Genomic DNA, 24,045 nt, shown 5'->3' on the forward strand with positions numbered 1-24,045 from the left:
ACAATTAAAACATTAAGGAAAAATAGCATCTAAGTGAGGGCTTTTTTTGGAAGCTTCCAAGCAATTGGAAAGTTAGTATTCAAGTTATGTGAGTTAATTTGGAAATAAATTCTCAAACAAATGCTGGTATGCTTACGCTGCTGCTTAGAGTAGAGAGGATACGTGCCCTGTGTGGAATGTCTCTGTCCCACCATGCTCACCCTGGGTGGTGTTGGGAAGACTGGCTAGGGCTTCCCATTCATCAAGTCAATATGCTAAAGAGGCTTGGTCTCAATATATGCATTGAAGAACTGTTGCCTTCATGACCTAATGGCTAAATATTGGTGAGATGCACTTGGACTCCAAATAAGCAGCTGCATGAGGGTAAACACAATTTGCAGGTGATTCAAATCTGTTATAGCCAGGCTGTGTGGTCTTAAGTCATGGAGATTTGGAAGCTCTTTCCATGGTGGGGTTATTGAAAATTACTGTATACCTCTGATTTAAAAGCCTTAGGGTATATTCAGTCAGTGATTAACTGAAGCAATTCGATGTTGCTGTAATTAAACAATATACTTCATCTTCACGCTGTATTTTTTTTTTTCTGGGGGGCTAAATCAGCAATAGATCTGTAATCTGCTGACTAATTCCATTTACCCATGCCCTACAACTTCTGGCAAAGAATAAAACCTTGAGGCAACTGAAAAAGAAAATACAGTAAAATATGGAAATAACTGTAGCCATTAAAAGGTATTTTTGTGTCTTAGTCTTTTGGGAAACAAGCTATCATAGCTAATATCTTCCACTCAAAATAATGGCAATTCTGTTTTTATTAAGGAGAATAAACTTGCTGATATTCCAGTTCCTTTCCATTTCTAGAAAACAGAACAGATTTCTGCTCCTAATTATTTTTCAAGTCTAAAAGGGGAAGCCAGTGTTTTGAAATAAGCTGAGCAGTCAATCTGGTTACATATTTTGCAACAGCTGACCTGCAGCCTACTCCTCATCTATTTCCACTTACATCTTGTACCATTTTGGAGTTTCATAGCCTGTGACATCCTCCCTGTCCTAGTTCATCACTGCATCTCAGGTCTAGACTCTGTCCAAAGCCCCAGGGCCATGCCTGTCTGCCTCAATTCAAATGGATGCTGGCGTAATCCAAGAGCTGAAGCATGCTGAGATTTGAAGCTCTCTTGTAAATTCATCCGGAGGGGCACAATGAGGCAGACCAGTGTAAGAACAAGGTTACACTCCTAGCCACAAGGAGGACAAAACAAAAAATGGAAAATATCCAAACAAAGACAGGGGAAAGCAGAACATGCCAGTACTGGTAGGCACATTTCTACCATCAGGGATCATATATGTTTGTTTCCTGAGGCATGCATATTAGAAGGAGATTTTGTGGTAATATTTTTATGAGTGGATTAAAGGTGGAAAATACCTTTTTTTTTTCCATTGAAACAACATCACTCTGAAGTGATACAGTGCTACAGCACATGGTTCAACTCATAGAGGAGTATTAATAAAAGCAGGCATTATTTATGTGTAGAAATAAAAGCTGTGGGTTTCTCCCTTTCACCCTTCCCCACACTGACACTGCCAAGTCTTTGCACTGTTCGGTCTCATCTTTTAGCCTTGTAAGTAAGCTCGGGGATGAAAAGTGTGCCTTTGTTCCCTGAAGTATCAAAAGAGCTGTGATGTTCCTTTCTCATGCCAATCATTACAGCAGTCATTAAGTCAGCACAATGGGTGCCTGGCTTTCATGTCCTTAGGGCTGATGGCACACATACAAAAAATGACTGTTATTGTTATTTTTACTATTTTTAGGCATGCTTTGTTAAGACTACAACAAGCTTATGAAAAGAGCAGAAATTCAGTTGGTGGCCTTTCAGAGGAATCTCCCTCAAAGCCCCATGTGAGGCAAATTGGGTGAGGAAAAAGCACCAGGTGAGGGTCATCAGCAGGGAAGGAAGAAGCCAGACCAGAACTGGGCCTCAGTTTCCCTGGGATTTGTCCTACACTGGGACCCTGATGGCTTTAGAGGGACTAGAATGAAGCACCCAGGCATCAGCTAGTTGATCTGAGAGCCAGCTATGCGGCACACTTGTTACTAAATTCTGCCAAGGAAAAGAAGACCTAGCAGATGCAGCTTTCTTTTAAATATATTTAGTTGGTGTTGCAAATAAAAAGAAAATATCTTGGTAATACAAGATTATCAAAACAATGTGACTCATTCTCAGGTGTGTTGTGAAAGCCAGGGCAGAATTCTACTGGGCTTTTCCATAGTGGCAAGCCAAAATTTTATCTCAACTGGATTTTTATTTAATCTGTTTTAATTGTTAGCTGTGGGGGCTTTTTTGTTTGTTTTGTTTCGGTTTTTTGTTTGTTTGTTTTTTGGGGCTTGCTGTGTGTATGAAGTAAAGTGTGAATCCAGAACTTTCAAGGTGTTCTGCAGTGTGTTAAGTTTGAAACCAAATGCTTGTGATTATTCATATCAGTAACATAGAAAGCCTCAGATCTAACCAATATAGTAGCAGTAATAACAATTAGGGTGTCAACTTTCTGTCACGTCGTTTCATCTTTATCTTATTTTATCACTGGAGAAATTGTGATCCGGAGTAGCTAAAAGATGCCAACAGGTACAAAAGAAATCAATAGGGAGCAGAAAAGAGTTGTTTCAAGTGTCAGTCTGAAAGAGAAGATTTTTATGTGTCCCTCCTAACTCAGAATATTTTGTGATTTATGAAGCACTGAGAATGCTTCCCCATAAACAACAATTACAAAAAATCAGCTTGTGAAAACCAAGACGTTGGAAAATTCAAATGACTTAGACCCAAGTACCAATACCCTCTAGTACCCACATGTACATGATTGCACTTGATACAATACCTTGAATGATCGCATAATTTAGTTTCCAAAAGCCTGACATTGCAAATCCTCTGTTGTGATATCACAGGACATCCAATCTCTGTAATCCCTATGGGAAAACAAACAATGAAAATCAGATATTCAAATACACCTTCAGAAAATCAAGCCTCTAAGTGAAGGCCAACAGAAGTATGAGAAAAAGCAAGACAGAGCAGGAGTTTGCCTAGACATACATTACTGGAAAAGCTAAAGTATCTAAAAAGCCTTTTTCATGGTCCTTACCGAAGGTTTGGCACAGGCCTGGTGAATTCTGGTTTTTTAATAAACCTCAAAGCTTGCTGTTATAGGAGCCCGTGTGTGTGTGGTCATTTCCACAGAAGTTTAGAAATCCAAGCAGATTGGATGAATTGAGGAAAGTTATTTGTTCTTTGTGTTAATCATTAAGTGCTACCATATCAAACTGAGGTACCCAGACATCTGTGATCAAAAAAGTAATTTGACCAACAATTTTTTCACCTTCCCTCATCTGCCAGACAGTTCTAGACAGAACTTTCTACTTCAAAACAGTATTTCTGTATTATACTCTACTTTGTACAGGTTTGTACCAAAGTATTCATTGGCTGAACATAATAGAACCCTGATGCCTGCCAAGCATAACCTCATTGATTGGAAATGAAAGCAGCACTCAGCTCTCACTGACTGTTAACTCATAAATCCGTTGACACGAGGCAGGAACACTGATCAACAATTAAATGTCTTGAATTTGCAAATGCTTATCTTTACATCGTATAAATTATCTGGAAATGGTAAAGTAACATTGATTTAGTACAAGAAAGCTGATTTACTGATGATTTCTTTGAAAAAATTACCTATGCTGTACATTGTAAAGCACAACACTGTAACATGTGATTGGCAGCTCTTTCAGAAGGGATTGCAGAAAGAAAACAAAAACCAGCATAGGCCATATTTCTGTAAGCACTGGTGTCATTTCACAGAAACATTGCCAGAACAGGTAAATTTCACAGACTCAGTGCTAGGTTCTCATCATTATATTTCCTCATGCAATTACGTTAATTTCCCCCACTATCCAGTAAAAAATAAAGCAGAAAAACAAACAAAAAAAATAAAGAAACTAAAAACCCCAACAAAACAAAAGCAAAACAATGACAACAACAACACTTGGAAAAAACCCATCCAAACAAATACAACCCCCCTCCCACATACACAAAAAAACCCCAAACCACTTTGACAGCGTATTCCTTATTCTTTTGACCTGCCACACCTGGCCATGGCCTAAGGAAGATGCCACCAAGATAGACAGCACCCTTGCTGGACCTTGCTGTGTCTTCCTAAGAGAAATTGCATCTTAGTGTTACCCAATCCTCTCATAACCTTATGTAAGTCCTTTTCTGTCCAGCCACTTGACACAGTGCAGACACACAGCAACACAAAAGAAAATGCTTTGAGTCTTAAATGTCTCAGAGAGGAGATAAAGAAATAGTTAATAATTTTTTGGCCATGGGTGGCTGCTGTGCAGTCAGCAGCAGCCAATTCTAGGACAACAGACTTCTGGTGAATAGTAGCTGGTGACTTCTTTGGGTTTTTTTAACATACCAGATCACACAAAATAGATAAGTCTTGCATAAGAGATGAATTAAGAATTAGTTGCCCCAGCATTTATTCAGAGTTTTCATGTTTGGCTATTTCCATGACAATGCAAAGTTTTAGGGCTTTGCTGTCTGCAAAGCAACCAGTAATCACTTCAGGCAGGTGCACAGAGGGCATTTGCTCCTGAGCAAGGACTTTCAGACCCAGGGGTGCTCACAGAGACTGCTCTAGAGCTGGCTTTGGTAGAGGTTTCAGGAAAAAGTCAATCACAGAGCAACAGAATCACACAGGATCAGTTAGGTTGGAAAAGATCTTTGAGATCACTGAGTCCAACCTATGAATTAATACCACCATGTCAAACAGACCATGGCACTGAGTGCCACATCCAGTCTTTTCTTAGACACCTCCAGGGACAGTGGCTCCACCCCTCCCCTGAGCAGCCCATTCCAGTGCAATCACTTCTTCTGTGAAGAACTTCTTCCTAATGCCCAGACTAAACCTCCCCTGGCACAGCTTAGGACCTGTGCCCTTGTATAATCAAATCTTCTGCCTGTGAGGACATTCCTCATAAACTACTCCACTCCACACCAGCAGGATCTATTCTGGCTCAGGGTCTCATTCTTCTCCCTGATTGTCTCAAACCATATGAAACAGACAAGAAAAGTCAGGATTTGTGTTCCATGTAGCCCAATTTCACCCACTGATTGATGGAGCAGATAGACTCTGTAACCTCAGTATGTGAACACAGACCCCCCAAACACGTGTTCTTAGAGAGCTGGTGCAGTGAAATCGTGCTGTGGTCCCTGCTTTGCAGGCTGCACAGAGAAACTGAAGGCCAGGTCTCCAAGGGTATGGAGTCACCTAACCTTCATTGATTTCCTTTGAGTCACAGAGGAAGCTGTTGCTAAAAGAGAGGCTCCAGAACCCAGGTTAGGATCTTAATCACTGTCATTTTGCAGTTAATCCAATTATCCTTCCAATTTATACAGTACTTCTCAGTCAATTGCATACAGTGGAACATTAGAATGCAATACCGGGAGCACAGCAGCCAATTACCAGGACATATCCACATTCATGGAGACCAATCAAGCTATTAAAATGCTTTTTTTGAAACAGGAGAATGCCCTAGAAAAGTCTGTGCTGTAATTTCCATGCACTGTCAGAACAAATCAATCAAGAGTAGCAGCTCAGGATCCTGGTCTACCACAAGGAATGAGGGAATAAACAGTAGTCCCTCTTCACTAATCAGCCACCCCTCCACAGGAAGCTGGCAATGCAAGCAGGACACCTAAGGGCAGTCTGTAAAAAGATTATTTACTGTTAATGAAATTTTGTAATCTCTAAGGTAAGAAAGTGTTCTTCAGACAAAGTTTCTGGAGCTAAATCCCTTGCTTCCATTTGGAACCCATTAAGCAAAGGACTAATCCAGTGGGAATAGCTGCTTATATAAAATCAAAACAGACTCGTCTCCCTGGGACAGATTTTGTAAGCCAGACATGTATTTTCCATGGGTTTATGTGATTTAATGAGGCATGCTGGCACTAACCAAGGGGTTTTGATGCAGGGTGTATCTGGTCCAAATTCTTCTCACAGAAGTGGTTCTTGATCTGTCATGTCTATTCTTAAATTCAGAGGTCCCTGGGAGAATGGCTTTGTTCAACACGGATATAAATAGCATGGAAATTAAACCCTTCCTCTTATAAAATATTTTACAGGTTGAGGGACTCACATTGATTTTTGGATCTGTGGTGTCAGACCTGCTTTGAGATGCTGCTTAAGCATCACTCTTTACCAATTAGCAGTATGTTCAATAAAAGGTACAATTTATAAGCTGACAGGCAGCATTGATTTGGTGATACCATGAAAATAATTATAGAATTCAATTAGTCTCAACATTGGTTAAAAAAAGAGAGTACAGACAAATAGACCAGGGTCAATACAACATGCATGTAGGAGAGGTTTCCCTTGAGTTTTCTCAAGAAAAAACCCCACATTACTACAGAAAGTAATCCCTGTTGTCTTTGAGCTAAACTAAATGCAAATTTAATTATGGGCATGAAGGCTGTAATGCAGAATTTTGATATTTTTACTGGGAGCAATGTTTAATGTCCCAGTAAAACTACAATAACATGCAGAGCCATTCATCTCCAGGCCTCTGAGACAAAAATATTCCAGACACAGCCAAAGTTGTTACCTGGTGAACAACCAGGAAGACAAAAGCTGGATGTGTTCCAGTCACTTCCAAATGTGTGTTGTGTGTAAAGCTGGTAGTCATAACACTATTTTCAGTTTCCATCCAGAAAGGTAATAAGGTGACAGAGAAATCCAAAGATGTCATCCGTGGTCTTGTCAGACCCAGCAAGGGCTGCAGAGAGGACTGACCAAGGGGGTAGTGAATTTGAATTGTGAGGATAAGAGAGGATGTATTTGCCTCAGGTCCCCCCCACACAGCAGCACTCAAACTTCATGGTGCACAGCAAAACTGGCACTTGAACCAGAGGTCCAGGCTCTCTTTGTGCAATTTATATGCAGGGTGACATGCAGCCCCAGGACAAGCACAGCTGCTCTTTGGCAAGACCATGTGACAAGATGTACAAGCAACTACAAAAATTTTAAGCGGCTATAGAGAAGAAAATATCTTTTTACAAGACACTTAACTGCAATTTTCATAAAAACTTAGAAGCTTGCAACAGTTGCACTTTGACTTTAAAACCTGTTAGCTCTGTCCCAGGCTCTTTCTAGAAGGGATATTGTAGTTACAGCTCAGACAAGTCTTTTTGCCCAGAGGAAACACCATCAGCAAAATGTTTCCCCAACAACTGCACCAAATCATCCTGCAAGAACTAGACTGTGCATCCTTTCCCTTGCCACTGGCACACAAATTAACAGAGCAACCCAGGGAACAGGAGGGATTTATTTTGTAGCTGTTAGAACTTGCCTCTCACATGAACAAGATAATCTCACAAGATTTACTCCTACGATGGAATATTCCAGTCATTCCATGGATTTCAGGATTAGTCATATTTTAGATACAATTTTTGTAGCTGTTTTGAAATGTCAGGAAGGTGAGCTTTCAAAATTAACTGCTTATTGGGATGTCTCTGAAAGATTTTAACTCAGATAATACTTTCCCATGCTTTTGCACAAAAAAACCCACCAAAACTCACCAACAAAAAAAAAAGTGCAACTGAATGGCCTGTTTTCTGAGAAGTGTCCTTAGAAAAGTGCTGGGATGGGGCAAATCCACTTTGAATTTTACAATTCATTTTAACATTTTACTAAACATCCCCATGGAAAAATCTAGTGTGTGCTTAACAAATAGTGTATGTTACAGATAATATTTTCTATTTCTTTGTTCCTTCCAATCATAAGGGCCCCTTTGCAGGAGAGTGTTGCGTACTTTGATTTCCTGTCAGTCCATGGAGGAATGGCTTTTCCTTTCACCTCCAAGAACTTTGTGTTCATATCCTGAGTATTGTCTGAAGCAACATAAGGCCTGAGTGATTTTCTATTGATGTACATGTTCCTTGTATCAAGTGAACAAAACCCACCATAATGACTGAAACAACAGGCCTCATAATTTTTCTTAAACAGCAGGAAGCAACCAAACCAGGTGATCCATCTAAAAATTTGACTGAAGCTGCCACAGCCTTCTAGTTATCTGGCATTTCCATCAAACATGAGAAACCAAGCTGCTTGATTCTCACCTTAACAGGTCTTAAAGCAAAAGAGTTTCATTGTCCTCCTTGGGTATGAAGCAAATGTCACACAGTACATGTCCCAAGTGAAGTTAAAGGGGGAAAGGAAGCAGAAAAAAAGCAGAGAAAGAATTTAAAACCCTCAAAAAACTGCTTTAAACTAACGTATTTATTTTGTTGTTTTTTTTGTTTTGTTTTGGTTTGGTTTTTTTTAATGAATAAGTAGGTTTTTAAATGACAGCTGCTGAAAATATCTAGAGAGACTTAGTTCTCTGTATTAACAAAAGAACCTGTCATTAGATGGAGAGACTTGACCAGGAGGGTTTCCTCCTGCAACTGTTTGTGTAAGGACCCATGTTGAGGAGTCATGCCCCTGTGTTCAGGGAGAGGTTTTGATTTTATTCAAGTGATTCATGACATTACAGTACTATGTTCTCTTTGGATGTTTGATGTTTACGGTGATGTCATTTTTCATGTTTTGAAGCGTTGTGACTTTTTCTCTTCCTTCTACCTGCCTGTTTTTGAGGTAGTCATCAGACAAGGCAAACATTCTTCTAAAGGAGTACTCTGAGTTCTCATAAAAAATATACTCTAATTGTCCAGGCACTTGCACAGCCCAGCCCTGTTTATAATAACCTCAGGAGCAACCTCTGTGCCAGAAATAGTTTACTAGGGAAACTGGAAGTGTTTAAGTCACTCTGTAACTTGCCCAAGGTCAATGTAAATGTTTCACCTGGGCAAACAACGAGGGAGGACATGCCGTTACAAACCTTGAACAAGAGATGCCAGAGCAAAAGCTGAACCAACACAGAACAGCCTGTCAGACTCCAAAGATTTCGAAAACTGAGTATTTAGGAACAAACCCTAGATTCAAGAGAGTCAGATCCCACTGACTGAACACATCTCCTTCTTTACATCCCATTTTGAAGCTCCAGCTTTGCATTGCTCTTACCACACAGCACCACTGTCTCCTGCAGCAGCACCTGTGGTGCCAGGCTTTGGGAGCACTGTGAGCCAGGGCTGTGACAGAGAAGTCCAGGTGCACAGGACAAGCTGCAGTGCAAGCTGCAATGAAACTGGGAAAACAGGTCACCCTGGAGGATGCATTCTCTGTTCTCACAGCTTTTCCCCATCTTGGCACATTCTACTTTGGCCTCACCAGCATGTCTGATGCTCTCAGAGATATCAGAATTTCAGCATTTTAGAGGACTGGTCCAGTTCAAATATCCATACTATTGAAACCAGCACATTAATCCAAAACAATCCTCCAGTTCCATGAAAGCACAGATTGAAAACAATCCTCTTCATCCATTTTCACAATCACATTTGCTTCAGAAAGCCTGTTCTCAGTTTGAAATTTGAAACATGGGTAAGCTTGTTACAAACGTTGGCTCTGATTAAAAGAAAAGCTTTATTTTGGGTCTCTTTAGATTAGGAGAAGCAAATTTTCCTTCTCTTACTTTACATCTCTAACTCATTGCATCTTTCTCTAACTTTGACAATGCCAATATTGATTTGTGATGCTGTTTTGGCAGTGGTGAAATGGCTTATGCTAACAAAAATACTCATTCATATTTTATTCCTAAGAATTCCAACCAACCTTTTGTCTTCAGCCAAGGCAAGCAAATGGACAAACATATTCAGGCTTCAGTTTTCAAGCACTTTATTCACTTCACTTAAAATTAGCTGTGCTTCACTTTTCTGAAAACATTTGTACCCTTTGTTTCTGGCAGAAGCTTCCTTTTGGATCATTGTAGTAGAACATTAGATATAATTCAAGAATATCCTTGCAAAACTCAATGACATTTCCTCCCTCTATGACCTCTTCTAGATCATCTCCACCTTTGCTGATTTTTTTTCCAGTGTATACTGAGGAAAAAGAAAAGTAATTCTTGTAGAAATGGCCACATCTACTCAGCATTGTGGGTTAGCCACTCTCACAGGCATAGATTTAGTACTCAGGGTCTGTAAAAAGTTCTAAAACCAGAGCCAAAGACATTGTCAAAGAAGTTATTTACACATCAGCCCAACTTTTCTGCACAATTAGCTTTAGCCAGCTGCGTGTGCCTCTTTTTACAAGCATGCCACATGCTTCCTACAGTGAAAGTAAGAGAGTGATGTTGGACCCCTAGGCTTCAAATGTTATGTGTGCTTTGTGTCCAAGTATTGTCTGTCTAACAATGGAGCTATTGCACGGAAGCAGCGGAGCAGCTGCTTCTTTCCCCCCAGTCTTTGTAGAACAAAGCACCAGGCTCCTCAGGAGTCAACTTTGTTGTTCTGCTCTTGTATAACTGAGCTGTCATCCGGCCACAGGCGCCAGTGGCCACAGCCCCCCTTACGGGAGCAAGCAGTTCAAAAGCAGGGCTGGGTTTATGCAGTTTAATTTGATGTGTCAAGCATCTTTATTACAAGCATTCCTGCAATGTTTGCTGTTAACACTCAGAAAGAACATCTATCAAATCTAGCCAGGACACGGGGAGGGGCAGAGGACAACTTGGGCAGCAATTCTAACTTGCTCTGACAGAAACTGCAATTTTCAGGGCCAGCATGCAAATTTAGCAAGAAAATGATTTTGCATGATGTAATATTCATCTCTCCTGACCTTCAGATGGGATTTAAAAACAATAGTGTTTGCCAATGGCAATCCAGTCTTCGCCACTTCTCTATATCCTTGAATGTCACTTCCAAGGAGAGAAAAAAAATCGTTTTGTAGACAAGAAATTTATGGCCAAACTAGTCAGGTCAGATGTGAGTTATGGTATGACACACCATCTCACTCAGTAAATGCTCAGTAGAAATCCTTCTGACTGAGATATAGCATATATCACATGCCACAAAGCTGTAAATATTGCTGTACTCACTGATCTCAGCATAGGAAGAGACACCCCTCATCGACAGGTTCTTCAAGGATTCACAACAAAATGAAAAATCTGGAACCACAACCATAACCAGTTGCTGACAGTTAGACCAAACCCTTCTGGGAACTTGCCAGTGTTTTCTTCTGCCATGTCTGCTACACACACACCATGGCAATAAAGGATTCAGAAATACTCCTGATTAAATCCGAGGAAGATTAACTACATCATAATAACAATATGTGGATGGACAGAATGATTTAAAAAGCAGTCTGTTCATTCCTGTTTCTCACAATACCTGCATGCATTTTGATTCACAGTTTAAACTTCCCATCTCCAGCTAATCCTTTCAGAAATAAAACTGACATACTGGGCAATAATAGCCCTCATATAAATGGAAAAGCTTTTCTTTGCCGTGAACCCAATGACTACTTCATCTTTCAAGTCTCCACTCCAAACACGTTTCTTACAGCAAATCCTCTGCCACTAACATTTGTGCATGAGCTGTCCATCATAACCACTGACAAGAAAGAAATGAAAACAAGCTGTTTGCTTGCACAGGAGCAAGAATGGTCTTGTGGTTACGATACTTTTCCTGTGACTGAAGACATACAGATTCTCATCTTTATGCAGAGAGCCATGATTTCTGTGTGAGCCTGTACTATTTACTTCATCTTTTGCCTTGATTCTCCTTCTCCTAATGAAAATATTATGACACCAGGGCTTTCGAACCACCCCAGGAAACTGTCAGTATTTACTTCATTTTGATAGTGAAAAGGACATTGATCAGGTTTAGTTGCAGATATGAGTAATCTGCAGCAACTTTCTTAACCAAATTTTCCCTAAACTCTGTATCTGTGCTAAGGGTGTTGGGCAAGCAAACACCAGCTGAGCAAGAAGACCAAGCCTTGTTATGGTAAGTAGATAGGCACCACCCAAGGAAAGTAGCCCAAGGCCATGGGCAACTGGATAGAAAACAAAGAGAATTCCTTTTTCATAAATGAGCTCCTCCCCGGCAGCACACAAACACGCCTAAACTAGCTCTCTGCACTTCAAAAAAACCCCGCCCAGACCTTCCAGTCTTTTCTACCTAGCAACAGGGTCCTTTACAGGCATTGCATGCTCTTATCCAAGCATATATGCTGCTGTGCTGTGTGATAATTCTCTCACTTTCCTTCAAAAGTGTAAGGCAAAAATCCCTAGTGAGCATCTTAAAGGATAAACCTTGTACATTGTTATTCCTCCCTCTAATGGCACACTTTTCCCAGAGAACTGACTAATCAGTTGCTTAATAAAAGGTGTCCTTCCCAGTACCAAGTGGAAAACAAGGTGCTCTCCAATTAGCAAGTTCTTGGAATCCTTTCCAGCAAATATGCTTTGCCCAGCCTGATGGTGCTCCACAAAACGGTGCAACTTCGAGAAAGTGTGCTTGCCAATGTTAAAAGAAAAGGAAAGCTGGTTCAGGCTCTTTACCCCCAGTTCTTACACACTTTATTTCAAACAGTGCTGTTTCCCTTTCTGCTCCATGCGCTCCCCTGGCCATTACCCCTGTGCACGACTGGAAGCACTTAACCTGACCCCACATTATTCACTAAAAGGTAAGCAAAACACTCTTCAGAGAGCTGCTCTGTCTGCTTATCGTAGCACCAATCTCACCCACCATATTTTTAATCACTCTGATGTCTGCACCCGTGTGCTGCATGCCCTTGGGCTCATGAACCTTATCATAATGTCGATCTGTATAGAGCCATGCACACTCTCTGTCTATAAATAACAGAAGTAATTATTACTAGTAAATAATATATACTAGCTCATCTAAAATGAATCATGTTCTCCCATCACCCTGGAGAATGAATAAAATAGGCAAAGTTACAAGGCATCACTTTAAAATACTTCTTATATAATTATTATGAAATTGCATTAGACTATGACTCATTCCTGCAAATGCAAGGTTCATTGAGGGTAATTAAAATAAGTCACTATCTCTTCAATGCAGTGACTCAGAGGCTGCTGCTCCATAGAGGAGTGCAGTGAAGTCAGAGAGAAGCTCCTCTACTCCCACCAAAAAAGCAATTGCAGCTTATTAATCCGGTGAGTAGGTTCAGTCTGCTCTTCCCTTTAGTCCATTTAGCCACCAGGTTTGGATTTTTTACATATCCAAGAAGTTAAACTGACTACATATTAACTAAGTGTCTTTCTGGAGCTGTAGGGAAAAAGGGGCCTAAACACAACTGTGATATAACCAAATGCCCCTTCCCTAAATAGCTGTAGGATTTTAAAGAAATGGTGTTGCCTGTGTGTAATGTGTAACAACATAGCAGTCATCTGATCAAACTAACAGCTTGCCAAGAGAAATCTGCCATCCTTAGTGAGCATGTATGGACCACTTCTTGACAGAAGTCAAGCTGCAGCTGAGATCATCCTCTGTGGGGGGAATTACAGCAAGACAAGAGATGTCGGACACCGCACCCATGTATATCTGCACCACGGCTGACAAGAGTTTATATTGTCAAATCTTCTTTAAAAATGCATGCCTTAGCTGAGTCACATCAGAATAAGTAATACAGGTTGGGAATTTTGTCACCAAAATATAAAGCTACTGAATAGAAATGAGTGTAAAAAACCAGGAGAATTTAGCTGCACTTCTCTCCCACACTCCAGCACTAGTGACAGCTCATAAGTAGCTCTTTGTTTATCTCTGTGATGGTTTTCCACACTCTACAGTTGGTGTTCTGTATTTTCTAGTATGATTTGCTTTGCTAAATGCATTTTATTTTTCATAAGTATATCCTTTTCATGAGCTTTTTAGTTCTTTTGATGTGGGAAAAGCCAGACATCAAATACATTTCTCATTTATATTCTTAACAGTATGTCCTATCAGCAGATGTCTGTCCACATGATCAGAATTAACTTAGGGAAAAGAGTATGCTTTCAATATTTAAATTAAATCAATATAAGAATCAAAAATCTACCAGTGCTGAGAAATGTATTTCTTGGGAGTACATGATTAAACCAATAGCAGGTTAAAGAGTGTTTTCTCATTATAAAACCCTTCGCAATAACATTGATCATAACTGTAGTAATCCATGACAGTTCAATATTAATTACCAGCTTATTTTGCTTAAAACTTACCAGCCCTTCTAAAGCTTGAAAAAGTGTTGTGCAATATCACTAATGGAACACATGCAGAGTTGAACCAGTTTATGAGCCTAAGTAGAATGAATTTGTTAAGAAAGCTGTCAGATACACTGAAGGAAGTGGAGAGTTCAAGCTGTCCAAGTCGGGTTAAGTATAAACAGTGCTTTAAAAACTTTCCTTCTCTTTTGGGCCTTGCAGGCACATTCCAAATATTGAGCAGTTTCTTCATCACTTTCTCTGTACCAAGGGGGATGCTAACAAACCATCTTGACAAGACCCATTTAAGTATAACACCTTATATTGTCCATTTTCAAAGAAATTTAACGGCTATTTATATATATATATATATATATATATACACACATATATATATATATACATATTCCCATATAACTATTATATATCTATTATCTATATAACATATATATTTATATATGTCATATATGTATTTATATATATTTATATATATATATAAATATATATTTATATATATATTTTCTCATTAAACTGCCTCTACGCCAACCCATGAGCTTGCCCATCTTACTTTCTCTCCCTCACTTCTTAAGAAGAACAAGTGAGAAAAGAATTGTGCAGGGAGAGGTGTCTGGCATCCAGACAAGGTCAAGTCACCACACCACAATAATATTCACTAAATTTAATCTGCTGCACCTTGATATGACTGATCTTTCAGTTCAGATAGGAAGAACTGGAAGGTGTATTGTAGCTCATCATTGAATCTGCCTGTTCTTCAGGCCTCATCTGCACATCTTCTTGTCCTTATGATTCAGGACTTCATGTGATAAAAGCTATAGGCTCACCCCATTAATTAGGTGTTGCACCAATCTGTCACACAGAAACGTCACATTATTTTTTTGCCTGATCACTTTGCACAGTGGCTGTCTTGTATAAAATAAATTTATCTTGTATAAAATGAATTTTCATTCCAAAGCAGTGAGTCATGGATGTGCAGCAGCACTCTAAAATAATCAGCATGACAAATAATCAGCCCCAGTGAATAAAATCCTTAGGCAGAAAGGTGGTAATTTTGTGACACAGAAGTACAGCAGGTCACCCTAAAATCCTTAATTGACATGTTCTGTCAATTGCAATAATACTAATCAGTGTTCTGGCAACTGTATCAAATGTTTCCTTCATATAAAACGTCCCTCTCTTTGTTTCTCAGAAATCTTTGAAGAGCTTAACTAGACAGAGCAAGGAAGCTTACTAAAATATTGTTCTGTCCCCCCTTTTCACAGGCACGTTCTCAAGCACTGTGGAAAAAAATCAGTATTTTTCACTCAAATTATTTCTTAATAAAAAATAAATGAAAATTATATCAGTCACTCATATGCAGGAAACCCTTGAACTCTGCTCTGTATTTCTAAAAGAAATAGCTCAAATTCCAAATTCTTTGGCTTCCTGAAATATGCTGGACTTCACTCCCCTTATTAGTGTCCATCCTATAATGCCTCCTTTGTTTCATCAGCAGAATTTCATTAGTGTGAAAAAAGAAGCACCAAAGTCATTATTGCAGGACCTGGAAAAAATGCATATGAATAATGTATGCTTGTGCATTAAAGAACTGTAGGAGATTGTTTTTATTATAACCATTATCTTGTCCTTCACACTCCTTCTTTCCTATTTATGTTTTTGATTTGTCTTAATATAAACTCCTAAAGTTAGACACCGTGTCCCTATAATATCTAGGGCCCTAAAGGGTGGCACTAGGACATCAATAACTAAAATGTTATGGCTTACAATGCTCATCCAAAAGACTTGGAAGCAAACCAGCGTAGGTACAAAATTAGTTAGGGTAGACATACATAAAAAGCAATTTCCTTTTATCAATACATCACTTTTATTGAACAAAACTGGGCATTCAGCTGTCTGAATTGCGTCTAATGATGGCGTTTAGTGCCGTTCTTCATGTTAACCAGTGCTACAGTGAACATCAGAGCACGTTGATCCTTTTCCATATATCAGCTTCCAAGACAAAGCTTTTTGCTTCCACTGGCAAAAGCATGCTCACAGCCAGATCCTGATCATATCACTACAGATGCAGTTTATGGAAGAGCATATCCTTTGAATCTCTTGTTGTAGTACTCCAGGATAAACTGAAACCAAATATTCAAGTTATTCTTGCTTACATATGCTTTATTTTATCCAGTGTATTTAATACAATGAGTTAAAGGAGGAAATAACCCATCCCCCATGTGAGTTTGTATCCATTGAGATAGTTTTTGATAGAATCCCACCCATGTTCATATAGCTTGGCCAATGTTTTAACTGTGTAATTTTGAAAAGTTGGTTTGATTTACAGTGTAAAATCCCAGACACTGCCATGCCTCAGAAGCTTTGGAAGGCATTCACAAACTCAGTGGCCCATTTATTTAAAAGTTGTTCTTTACATTGTTTCTGTGCCACATAAAACATTTGCAGCTGTATTTTCAAATAGTGCAAGGAATGTCTGAAAAACAGACATATTGCACTAAGACATGTAATTAATTCTGTCACCGAGGAACACATGCCCAGGCCTGTGTAAGGATGAGATTGATTACCATTTCCCTCTTTTTCTTGGTCACTTTTTGTGTCACTTTTATTCTTAATAATCAAAAAATTTAAAAGTGGACAACAAGTACTTTCTAAGATAGGTAATTGTTTTGGCACAAGGATGTTTGGGTAGGTTGGGACCCTTCAGCTTGAGGAAGAGACAACTCATGACAACAAACGACAATGACAACATGACATTGTTACACGTGCCTTGGAGAGAGCGAAGGGACATCAGGATTTCAGGCACTCAGTAAAAATCAAGGGCCCATAAAATGAAGATGGTGGGGGCAAGGTAAAGCAAGGTAAAATGAGAGCTGGTTCTTTGTGCAGCAGGTGCTAGAACTATGAAAGTCACTGCCCAAAGACATCAGAGTACAGATCATCCAAGTTCTCCAGGAAACTGGGTGTGTACATAGAAAAAAAATTATTCTGGAAGCTGTATCAAAGAAATTTATATTGTTATTGCTGTTCCCGAAGTACTTACTTATGTCCAGGGTTGCAGAAAAGATGAAGGACTAGATGGATTTCTTCGTAACAGTTTTATTGTTTTTATGTCAGATATATTCTTGGGACTGGACTTTCTAGGAATTGAGAAAAATATTCCAGTGCCATTAGCAGACTGTGAGAGTCCTTAGAAATGCTTCTGAAGCTGCTCACCAGCTTTAGTCAAAGCTGACAGCTACAGCAACATTTCTGAGATAGTAATGGGGTAGAAGTCTTTTGGAAATCATTGTCAAGAACAATAAACACATCCAGATTATTCCTGGAATTACAGAATGCCTGGGGTTGGAAGGGAATTCTGGAGATCATCTTGTCCAACCATCACACAGGGAGGGCCACTCAGAGCCAGTTTCCCAGACCCCAGGAAAAGACTTAAACATTCATCCAAAACAGCAAAGAAAGTGTACAGAAGAAATACAGGAGGAAAGATTTGCTAAATTTTATAAGTCATGGATCTCAGTTCTCACTGCAGAAATTTTACTCTGAAATATTTTGGAAGATAGAGGTGATAGGAATTGTACTTTCAAAATCTGAATTTGACTTTATTGAGCTGGTTAGTACTTAATCTTCCTATTTACCTCATTTCCTTGGCATAATTGCACTATGCCCTATGACTAAGATGTTATAAATAAACTTCATCTAAAAATGACTCATAGCTCTCAAATATATAATATCAAATTATGAAACTAATACATACACAATGCATTAATATTTCATCAGAATCCAAACAATTGTTGTGTATTGAATGGTATATCTCTAAAAATACACAGATCTGACCATAACTTTGACTCCTATTGTAATAGTGCAAAATAGCATGTTGAACTTCAAAGAAATTGTACTGTCAGGTCCATGAGGAGCTTTCAGACACAACAGATTTGCCTTGGCCCACAAACTCTCCTTTTGTTAAGAAAGCAGAAGCCTTTCTCTCTGCTGTTTTGTCCAGGATGTTGCTGGTTACCTAATACCCACTCAGCCTTCCTTCATATAATTTAGAGTTTTAGTTCAAAAATATGCCTTGGGATATTTTAAATATGAAGGGAACAATTTGAATCCCATTTTTATTTTCTGTCATGCCAAGGGGCAAATGTAATAGCCTTACACAATGTTGCACCATGTTACATAGGCTGATGTGATATTACATAACATTGTCTAGGTACTGAAAGAAACAAATAATTCTAATATTCATACAAAAAGCCCCAAAAGCACAGGTCCTTTCAGTGCTGTGAATGAGCACAACAATACAGACACCATGACGAACAAATCTGGCTTTCAGCCGAAGTCATTCAGATAAGATGTAAGACCAATGCTCCTGCTGTGCTCACTTTGGCCAGGAATGAACCAGGAAATGTTCTGTTTAATCTCCCAGCAAAAGGAATTGGGTCCTGCACTGTAAAACCGTGTTCCCCTTTCCATTCACATTTACAGTGTTGGTACTATGATGATTATTTGTGTCTTCTATTTCGATTTCAGTCACAAAACCAAGGCCAAAATTGAAATTTACTGCTTGTCTACATTCCTGTGGAAACAGGAGGGATACTCAAGAAGCCAGCCATACTCCCTGAGAAACAAGGGTCACTACTGGACCAGTACCAAGCATCTACACACTGTTCCCTGTGTGATATTTGGGGCTGTCCTGTGCAGGGTCAGGAGCTGGACCCAATGATCCCTGTGAGTCCCTTCTGACTCAGGATATTCTATTGCTCTAGGGCTCTATGAAGGTTCAGAGAACAATTTAATAATCTGTTGCCAAATTTGACTTTTTTCCTTACTCTCTTGCACACATTCAGCATAGCATCCCTGCTACTCCAGACAGTAAAAGCAGCCTCTCCTCAAGGAACTTACTGCTGCTCTAGCAGGGAGCCCTGAACCGAGATCATCCTTTTGAATAAAGTCCTGTGCGTGAGCAACAAGATTATGACTTCAGAGTAAGATCATTTCTAACAATCAGGCTTCAGGCACTGCTGAAAGAAAAAACCAAAAAAGATTAGACACCAAAAATTTTAAGCCAAAGGTAAGACTGTACTTTGAAGCATAGGTCCTCCACAAAGTACTTGCAACTAGGCCATTCATTCATTCAGTCATGTTATGAAAAGATGGTAACATATCTGGCTGAGTTCTCATGAGAGGTTTGTATACTCAGATACTGTAATTGCCAGCTCCCTCTGGGATAACCAAGAAAAATACTCATATTTCAAGCCATCATTTTGCTATTAAAATCAGAACTCTGTTCTTTAAAAAAAAAAAATGTGTATCATAAACCCTGAGAATTTTCTGGATTTTAACACCTTAATGAAGAATGCCATGAATCAATTATAAACCAATCATTTTTCAACGTACTGGGTTTTATTCAGGTGATGACAATAAAAATAAAGTGAAAGAAAGTACAAACAAATGCTGGTGACAGACAGATTATGGAATGTGAAAATATGAAGCAAAGCTGTGCTTCCTCCTGCTTGGAAAACTGATATAATACAGTAAACAGAGCAAACTAATGCATTACATCTTTAGCAAATAGAGTATTGCATATTTATGAGTAAAGCTGAAGAAAACATATGAATATTCATCTAATTAGCTATTCAAATACATGTCCATTTTATAAGTTAACATGTTCAGTTTTCTTTCTCAAGGTCTTGAAGAAGCTTTTCCCATTATAATTTCAAGTGTGATATTTACAACAATAACAAGGAGCCACTCTTCTGCAATATTGAATCATGAAGGATCACTGGAGAATGAATGCAAAAGGCAGGCTGTTAAAGAAGTTATGAGATCTTCCCTAGAGATACTTCTTCTCTCACACTCTGAAACAAACTGTTATTTATGCAGTGCAGGATTTTAAAAATCTTTCCCTAACCATAAAGAAAGATGTTCTGATGATGACAGCCAAAAACCTCCTGAAACTGATATGGCACTTCAATCCTAAGTGATGTTATAAATAAGTACATTACAAATAAGTGGCTGTCTCAGTTTAGGAATGGTACTGCTCAGTTTAGTGCCCCCACTGAGACTCTAAACCATTTGCCACTCTCCTGCTCCCCTGCTTTCCCCTCCCACTCTCCTCTGAAGACGGAGATGAGGATTGGATGTACAAAAGGCAAAAATCATAGGGTGAGACAGCAACAATTGATACACATGGAACATTCCCCCCCTGCAACAATAGACAAAACCAGATGACTTCCTCTGCCATGTTTGACTGGACCAGAACTCCTTCTCCTCAGAAGACTGTCCCTTTTCCCTATCCCAGGCAATGATGTGAGGTGGTATAGAATGATCTCTGGGTCCTGGCCACTGCAAAAAATTAACTCTGTCCAGACCAGAATCAGGACAGTGGTTAAATAAAAACTCAGTTCAAGTTTATCAGAGTTCATGCACTTCAGTGAAGTGAGATAACAGTGTCCAGTGTCTGCCACAAATTTTAGCTTAGTTAATGGTTGTGCTTATAAACCATTAAAAATCTGCTTTTACACTGTTTTAGATTTAAACTAAGCCAAGCCAGCAGTGCCAGAACAAAGTGCACCTGAGAGTGATGAGCTCAGTTTGATGGATGTTTCAAAGCCACCACAATCTGCATGTAAGGTACAACTGCAAGGTTCAGCTGCTGATCAATGACAGCTGTCTCTTTCACATCCCAATCTGGGAATTAACCTTCAATTCTAAGTCCCAGAACAGAGGAGAGAAAGATACAGATTTAGCTAACAGAGAAAAGTTTGGAAGGAAGCTGAACTCATCACTGATTGTTCCTGCTTCCTAGGGCAGGGCAGGCATCTGGTACATGAAGTGCTTCCTCAGAGCCTTTCCCTAAGGTATTCCCAGGGACCTCCTGGCACTTGCAGCCATTCTCCAATCAGTCTATTCCAGCACTTTGCTATCATTTTGAAGAAAAAGAAAAAAAAGGAAAAAATGTAGAATGTCCAAGTCCCTGTAAAGAACAGTTGTTAGTTTTATGCAGTTTCACATATTCTCACTGTCTGAGGATAAATCACACTAAACAGTCTAAATTGTCACACTATCATGGTCTAAAAACATAATATTTTCTTTCCAAAGAGAAGAAAAATGCTAGATCCTGAGGTGTTTCTGGCATATAGGCAAAAGTTCTCTCGTGGGTCAACACGAGTCTGTTGTAAAAAAGAAAAGCAATTTCTGTAATAGTTATAGCTCTCTTGTCCAGAGCCAAAGGCCATGATAAAGTGGTTTTGAGTCAGAGAAATGCTTATGCCTACAAAGGAAGCACCACACAGTCTTTTTGTTCATAACAAGATGAAAGAAGCTAGGGCTGATCTGAGCAGTGGCCCTACTCTGAAGAAAAGGAGATTATCTTTAATAAATAGGAAAATACTGGAACAGCAAGACGGAAGAATTATTGCAAAGTGGTAAAAAAAAGGGTAACACAGGACAGGAGAGAACCACCTGGGATATGGAAGATCTAATTTCACACTAACAGGGCCAACAACTCTGTATAAATGAGAGTATGAATATGCTGTGTTCTGTCTTTTCCTCCCTGATTATCTTTAGCTATGAGCAGCATGAATTATGCAGGCCCCCAGCTATGCTCTGCATTTACAGTTGCAAAATAAAGGCCAAGTCAAAAAGCTTGCTACCCTTTTTTGCTTGTTATTTTCATCTCACTCTCCACTTATTATAATGAAGGTGATGATATCTGAATCCTATACCAAATAGGGCTGAAAAATCCCTGAACACCAAGACATGCCCTGGTGCAACAAGGCAGTTACTTATGGACCTGACACTCAGTGCACAGATAAGTGTCACTGAACCTGGAGAGATTGCTTGAATGATGCTCTGCCTTGTCTTAGGGTCTTCATGGGATGTGAGATGTGTCTTTGCAGCTACTAGGGGACACACAGTAAATCGTACACAATGCTGTCCATATTCAGGATGTATTATTTCAGTGTACTGCAAGTAGTCCGAGCACACACCCTGCTTTCTTACAAAGTGACTGCTTGTCACTGTACTGAAGGTATCATGGGCCCACTAAAGTAAAATTACTCCCATACAAGGCAGTGATGAACAGCTTTCATTTCAGTCACATCCCATTTTGTATCTACCATAGCAAGAGCTATTCCACTGCTCCAAATGATAAAGCGACTACAGACACCACGGCAATTAAAGATTTATAGTAGAGTAAATAATTAACACTCCCCCTTTCCACTGAACATGAAAGTCATGTTTAGATGAATACAAAAACGGCAGTAAACGCATACCAGGCAGTTGAAACCAGTTTATCTATGATACATCTCAGAAGTCTCACATCATCTCTCAAAAGAGCATTTTCTGTTAGTCAGGCTATATTGGATATAAAATTATATATTGCATATTTACTTGATTTTGCAAAACAATGAAGACATCCCCTCTGTCAGAATTGCTTTATAAAACCAGTCTGTTTTGTGTTTGGACTCAGCATAGTTGTGTGCTGAGCTCTTCACTTACTGAGACTGTACCATCCTTCCATCCAGACACCAGCAATCTTGTCGTCGTCTGGAAACTTCATGATAAGAGAATTTTTTCCCCTTTGCAGTTTACATGCTACTCTATTAGGTACCACTTTCTTTTTTCCAATTATTTTTCCACCCTGAAAATCACAACCATGAGTTTTGAACACAAACTCTTGAGCAGTATTTAACACAAGTGCAGGCCTTACTTTAGAGGCACACGTTGTTATACCCCTACTTTTGTCTCCCATTTTCTTTGTATCATGGGATGGCTTTAAATTCCTTTAGATCATAAAATGTGCTTTCAAAGACCTGTTAAAAAAACAAAAAGTATGCCCAAATTAAAATGTTAAAGTTGCAAAGACCAGAAATCAGAAGGGATAAAGCAATGCAGAAAAAATGACAACATAGTAAGTTTAATATAGATCCATTTCTTGCATGCATCATGGTAATGGTATTAGCTTCTTGGTCACCTGCTCTTTACTTACAGGTGTTTTCTTTCAGTCTCTGCATATAACAAAGTTCTGGTATGAATGGAATGTGCAATGGCAAAGGCTATTCTCTACAATTTCCCTGCCTCAGTTCCTGCAGAAGCTGAAGCGGGAACAGCAAAGTTGAATAATTTCAAAATTTCTGTCTTCTAGGGAATTCCAATGATCTCTTTCAGGTGCTTCAAGTCACAAATAAAAAGAACAGCAATATTTCCTGCAAGATGGAAATTATGATGAGGTTTGCTTCTATAAAACTAAAAAGCCAGTTAATTTGTCTCAGAAATGTGTTCAGAGCTGCAAGTTTCTGGTTTCTTATGGGGCAAACTGTTACCAGATTGTCTAGCAGTCAAGAGGAAAGGTGACTTCATGTATCTGCATTTCAGTGTGGCCAGAGAAAAGGCCCTGTCCCCAGGGTCAAGGGGAGACTTTTTGCCCAGGAAAACATGAAGACATTGCTGAGAAGTGGTTATGTGGAGGCAGTGCCTGCCCCAGGCTGGCACTTCCTTCACAGAAGGGTTTGGGTATTCTTGTACCTAGGCCAGGATTTTTGTGCCAAAACCCATCTAATGAATAAGCCTCTGGGCCTTCCTTCTAAACCAGTTTCATTCCACAGTCATTTTTTACAGCCAGGGAAACATTATTTTTGTGGTGGTCTATTTGTAATATGTCTTTTTTTCCTTTGTCTCCTTCACTTGCCTTGTTTCAGAGGGGTGTAATGTGACCCTTGGCTGCTGGCACCCACATGCCCTGGCAGCGCCCACAGGAGCCTTTCATGTACAGAACGGTTCTCCAAGTACACAGGGGTCATATTCATTTCTCTTGAGAGTTTCTTAAAGACATTTGATTCCTGTGACATGAAACTGGTTGCTAATTAACAGAGATTCAAAGATTAGTGTTACCGATTCTCCCTCTC

The 24,045-nt window shown here is 39.4% G+C and overlaps 1 long non-coding RNA gene across 2 annotated transcripts in view; it reads right to left on the reverse strand.

The window, feature by feature from the left end:
* The window catches only part of LOC111925681 (uncharacterized), a 99,335-nt gene that overhangs the window by 20,937 nt on the left and 54,353 nt on the right, over window positions 1-24,045 (reverse strand). The window contains exons 1-2 of one of the 2 annotated variants that reach the window (XR_015283221.1): window positions 3,130-3,353; window positions 2,869-2,956 (exon numbers count right to left, since the gene is read on the reverse strand). This is a non-coding gene — a long non-coding RNA (uncharacterized LOC111925681). Of the gene's footprint in view, window positions 1-2,868; window positions 2,957-3,129; window positions 3,354-24,045 lie in introns of those variants that run through there. The other variant, XR_015283222.1, reaches the window with a different exon arrangement.

Source organism: Cyanistes caeruleus, chromosome 2, assembly GCF_971803275.1.
Source record: "Cyanistes caeruleus chromosome 2, bCyaCae1.hap1.1, whole genome shotgun sequence".
NCBI lineage: Eukaryota > Metazoa > Chordata > Aves > Passeriformes > Paridae > Cyanistes > Cyanistes caeruleus.